Source organism: Macrobrachium rosenbergii, chromosome 8 (assembly GCF_040412425.1).
Source record: "Macrobrachium rosenbergii isolate ZJJX-2024 chromosome 8, ASM4041242v1, whole genome shotgun sequence".
NCBI lineage: Eukaryota > Metazoa > Arthropoda > Malacostraca > Decapoda > Palaemonidae > Macrobrachium > Macrobrachium rosenbergii.
Window position 1 is genome coordinate 84,436,076 of NC_089748.1, and position 6,000 is coordinate 84,442,075.

Below are 6,000 nucleotides of genomic sequence, written 5' to 3' on the forward strand. Positions count from 1 at the left end.
GAATGCCTCCTGCAGAAGGGAGACACATCACACTCCAGTGCCCTTTGACATGGCATCCGGCATCCCCCAACACTCCTACAAGACAACAGCTGACACTTATTGGGGATTCCACCAGGTGGAACTCGATGAGGAGAGCCGCCACCTGACGACGTTCATCACGGCCTGGGGCTGCTTCCAGTACCACAGGACCCCCATGGGCCATTGCTCTGCATCGGATGCCTATACGAGGCGATTCAACGATGCCATCAAGGACATACCCCAGAAGTATAAGTGCATGGATGACACACTTCTTCATGACAGTGGGGTTGAAGAAGCCTTCTGGCACACATACGACTTCTTGGCAACATGTGCGGCAAAGGGTATCACACTTAAGCCCGAAAAATTCAAATTCTGCTGGAGAGAGGTAGAATTCATCGGGTTCTATTTGGGTTGGGAGAGCTATAAACCGACCGACGACAGCCTTGCAGCCATTCAGAAGTTCCCTATGCTGCCCAAGCCCACGTCTTCTGGGACAAGTGTCTGCAGGAGAAATTCAGGAGTGCTCAGGACACCATCTGCAAGCTGGCCAGGGACAGCCTGGCATACTACAATAAGTCCCGCCCAACAGCTGCCCTTACGGACTGGAGCAGGGAAGGCATAGGATTCATCATCCTCCAGCAATATTGCAGCTGTACAGCCGCTGATATGCCATTCTGCCGTAAAGATGGGTGGAGAATCGCCCTCTGTGGAAGTAGACACCTGTCCCCCGCCGAGGCCGGGTATGCTGCAGTAGAAGGGGAGGCCCTGGCTGTGGTGTGGTGCCTAAGGAAGGCTAGGCTGCTTCTGCTGGGATGCCCCAACCTCATCTTTATTACTGACCACCAACCCCTAGTCAAGCCCCTGGGGGACAGAGCCCTGGCAGACATCGACAACCCCAGGTTGTTCAGGCTAAAAGAAAAGACCCTTCAATTCAGATTCACCATCAAATATCTACCAGGAAAGAAGACTTGTGCAGCCGACTTCCTGTCTCGCTTCCCTGCCCTGCGTGCTGCCCCTGATGACTGTGACGTTGAGCTAGAGGACGATATGGCAGCTGCCGTCACTGTGGCAACGACCGAGACTCTACTTAGGGAGGGGCTTACGATGGATGAGAAGACCGTCAGTGCAGCGGCGGCCAAAGATCCAGTATATCAGTTGCTGATGGTGAGAGTGTCTGCAGGTGACTGCCCCCGCAGAAGACGAAGGAGGTGGCCTGCCTTAAGCCATTCTATGGTGTGAGAGATCGCCTCTCAACGTCGGAAAATCTAGTGCTCTACACATTCAAAGATGGGTGCGTACGACTGGTGATTCCAGAAGAACTTCGTCAGCAGGTGTCAGCAAGTCTACATGCAGGTCATCAAGGGCTCGACTCCATGCTCAGGAGAGCCAGGCAATCTGTTTTTTGGCCTGGCATGGAGGGCGACCTTCAGCACCACAGGAACAAGTGCATTATTTGTGACACGCACGCTCCATCCCCACCTGAGGAAGTGATGGTCATCACACCGCCCCCAGAATACCCCTTCCAGTGCACGGTTGCGGATATGTTTCAGTTGGAGGGGCGCATGTACATGGCGTATGCTGATAGACTCACAAAATGGCTGGAAATAGCCCATTTCCCCAATGGTGCTACTTCACAGAGAGTAATGTCGGTGCTAAGAGGCTACTTCACGAGATGGGGGTCCCAGAGGAAGTGTCCACGAACAGAGCCACCAACTTGGTAAGCAAAGAAATGTCCGCCTTTTTCAGGAGATGGGGGGTCAAGGTGCGCCCTTCATCAGCTCATTTCCTGCAATCAAATGGTAGGGCGGAAGCAGCTGTAAAAACCGCGAAAAGGATCATCAGGGCAAACACAGGGGATGGTGGTAGCCTGGACTGCGACAAGGCCTCTCTTGCAATGTTGTAATACCTGAACACGCCCATCCGCAACATCAACAAGTCCCCTGCACAGTTGGCAACTGGGAGGCAGTTACGAGATGGCGTTCCTACAGCAAAGCAACATTACCTGGTTGACAGGCACTGGCAACAGGTATTGTGTAGGTGTGAACTTCAAATGGCCACCGATAAAGAGAAAATCAGTGCCAATCATGCCACCAGGACACTCAAACCCTTGGAGGTAGGGGCCCGTGTAAGAGTGCAAAATCAAGCAACAAAGGAATGGGATCGTACAGGGTTGGTGGTGGACTCCCTTCCCCACCGGCAGTACAGAATCAAATTGGATGGCAGTGGACAGCTGTCACTAAGAAACAGGAGACACATCGCACCCACCAACAGCACCAGCATCCCTGTCATCTCGCACACCCACCTGCCTGCACCGTCAGCAACCAAATCAACTCAGCCAGAGGCACCAGTACGCCCCAAGAGGTAAACTAACGCGCCCAGGATGGCTATCCGATTATGTCATAAACTGTGTGAACGAGTAAAAGTTATGCTCTACCCAGTTAATTCAGCTGCCTCCATTACAGAATGAACGTATAACTAGCAGTATGTTGATTATTTATTTATTTTATCATTTATCACAAAAGTTCATTGCCCTATGTTTTATTTTTTTCTTTAGATATGCATTGTGCATACATGTATTTCTTGTAATATCAAATTTTCATTCAATTATTATAGCAATTTCATAGCATCTCTTGCTTATAATTAAATAAAAATTTTGGAAGGGAGATGTAAGATTGTAGAAGAGAACGAGACCGGTTTTTCCTGCCGGAGGGAAGTTTGGCGTCTCCCTCCAACCAAGTCAGTACTCAGTACTCAGTATGCAACTGGCGCTCTTGTAGTAAGCATTACTCTGCAATACACGCATCACTGGACACCGGGGTTTCATTACAATCCTACGCATCTAACATCCTACATATTTATTACAAATGGTTGACATGCACTGTCCAGCCTGTCCATAGGGGGCTTTTAGTTGATCCTCTATTAGTTCTTTAATTAATCTTTTCTCATCCGAGTTTATTATGTTATGGAATTGCACAATTTTTTTGTATTCTATTCTGTAGCTACAGCCCATATGCCAGATTCTGCTATAATGCCCCAATACAGTGTGCCCTTTGGCTCTTCATGCATTCCTCAGAGGATCCTGTACTGCATTTTCTCTAGTTCATTCAGTTCGTTTTCCTTGATGTTACTCCATGTTTCAGTTTTGGAAAATAATGTTGGCACCACGACTGTTTCATAGTTCTTTTTCCTCATATGTAGTGCCATATTTCCTACTTTCTTAACATCCCCGAATTTTCTAATATCTCTTAGCAGATACTCAACCTTTTTATTTCTCTTTTCAATACTTGTTTCCTTTGAGCCGTATTGTGTGTACCATTGTCCTAGGTATTTGTATTCTTTTACACTAATTGGGCCGTTTTGAATCTCTGCTTGTGTGTGGGCTTCTGTTTTCTTTGCTCTTTTATCTATTACGAGCATTGCTGATGTACTTGGCTTGGTGTTGAAAGTAAATTTCTTGAGCTGTTCTAAGCTGCGGCAGTTGTCAATTGCCATTTCTACTCCTTTCCTGGTTACGGGGAACATATGTAGTCGTCAAATATTAGGGACTCTATTATTATATTTCTCATTAGTATTACATTCTTTCTGCTTATCTCATTCATTCTTTCTGTCACAGTGCTACATAGCTTTGGGCCATATATTGTTCCTTGTCTGGCATTTTGCATAATTTCAATTGGTTCTGTTATCCCCTTGCCATTTTTATTCATCTTTTGTACCAACACTGCATCTTTCTACCCAGTCATCTTCCTTATTTCCTTGATGCAATCCATCAGGTCTAGATGTACGTTGGGACGCCTAACATTGTGTTGCAGTCAGTCACTGCATTCAGGGTTAGCAGGTGTGGATCTTCTTTCTAGTCCTCCACATTGGAACCTACTTATTTTCAGGTTTATCTTTTCCCTCGTTATTTCCATCCTCACTTTTTCAAATACTTTACTTATGTTGTTGATGATGAATATCCCTCTCTTGTTTTCCAATTTTAGTTTGCTACCTTTTTTGTGCAGTGGTAATATTTCCATTTCTCCCCATTCTTCATTACACTTTAGTATGTCCAGGAGTTCCCTTATCCCCAGGGTTTTGACTGCTTTTTTTTATCATCATAAGTCTCAAGCTAAAGACACAGTGAAAAGTTTTAGTTCCTTAAAATGTTAACAAGATGACCTATATTTGTTAAAACTGGAAGCCATAGGGTCTTATGCAAGGTGTGAAGTTGAGATTAGATTGCTAGGCTATGCTATAATTGCCGTGCTATTTTTTTTCCTGTCTGACAAAATGATAATTTGCATTAATGCAGTAATATTTTTGAAACTCATTAGTCAATGACTTTTTTAATACTGTATTGATAAATAATTTGAGGTTACCAAGAGGGTGAATTGGGTTAACCTAAATTCTTGTTTATGAAATATAGCCATGGTCATAGTTCCCAATTTTGCTTGACATACAAGCCTTGATGTTTAATAAAGGTCAGTATTTCCTTTGTAGTATTTTGTAATCAAATGAAATGCATTTTGTGATATAGAAAGTTCCACAGTTATCCTTAATATCGTGGATCTTTTCAAGTGTTAAAGAAAATACATTCAAATGTATCTATTTCCAACAGGTATTACTCACCTGGTAGTGATGTCACAGGTGTTGGGGAAAATTATTGTGACACTTCTTTTTGCTACAGAAATATAAAAAGTACTTTCTCATAATGGTGAACTTTGTCAAAAAATTAAATCTTAGAGATGCTGCTTTGATATACATTTGGTACAATAATTCCAATAATTAAAAATTTCAATTATGTACCAACTAACATAGCCTATACTGTAGTCTTTACTTGGTACTTTGGAATAGACCAGACAAAGAAGGTTATAAAATGTATAGAAATACATTGTATGGGTATTCATTTAGTTTTGCCTTAATCAAGTTTAGAAGCGTTTGTGAATACATAAATCCTTTTAAGGCAATGTTATTGCAGCACTAGTGAATTAATATTTTAACACAATACGTATTATTTTATGGATATGACCCATTGATCATGATACCTAACAGCATACTATGGACACATACTTGTGGTCACGTCAGCATGTTTTAATTTGAAGTGTTAGCTGCCTATACAGTGATACAGTATAGGTGGATAACACTGGGTAGTTCCTTCAATATCATTGCTGGGCTGCTACTACGTAGGACCCACAGATCACCTGCACCACAGCAAATCGCTCAATCTGCTTTTCGCTTGTGGAGAAGGCTCGTTACTATCTGCCATGAGCCAGCCCCTGTAGGCATAAGGATAATTTGGTTGGTTACCAGACATGCGTGAAATATGCAACATGCATCTGGCAACAAGTTTAAATGATGAAAGACCTCAGTTTAAGCTGTCTCTATAAATCATAGGTTACAGTAGTATGGAAGAAAGAGCTACAGTGGACCCCTGCCCATTCGTGGTTCCGGATTTGAGAGAACAATACCCTCTCTAGGAGGCACCAGCCTTCTGTCCTTTTGCTATTAAAACAATCAGTCATGGGAAGGCAGAATTTCAGAGTTTTGTTGTGACTTGGAAATGAGAGTTAATAGCAGAAATAAAACCATTTGTCTTTTCCATCCCAGTAGTAACTGATAGTTCTACAAAGGAATAATCAACACTTGTCCTTCTTTTGAGAGAAAATAATCAACACTTGCCCTTCTTTTGAGAGAAAATAATCAACACTTGTCCTTCGCTTGAGGGGAGAAAGCTCCCATTGGATGTGCCTGCCCAGCAAATTGGGATCCCTATGAGAAAAATCTCAGACAAGGCAGCCATGGCTGAATTTCATGCTAGGTTCTACCTCCTCAGTATTATAACTTCTGCTACTGTGCTGGAAGTGGCTGAAGTAGCCAAATTACTTTTGCAGACCCTGTGGGGAGTACTCTATAACTTTTTGGAGTGTCGCATTAAGGCTTGAAAGGAAGCTTTGGCAGGCTCCAATATTTTATTCTTCAGTTTAACCTCTCTAATATAGTCTT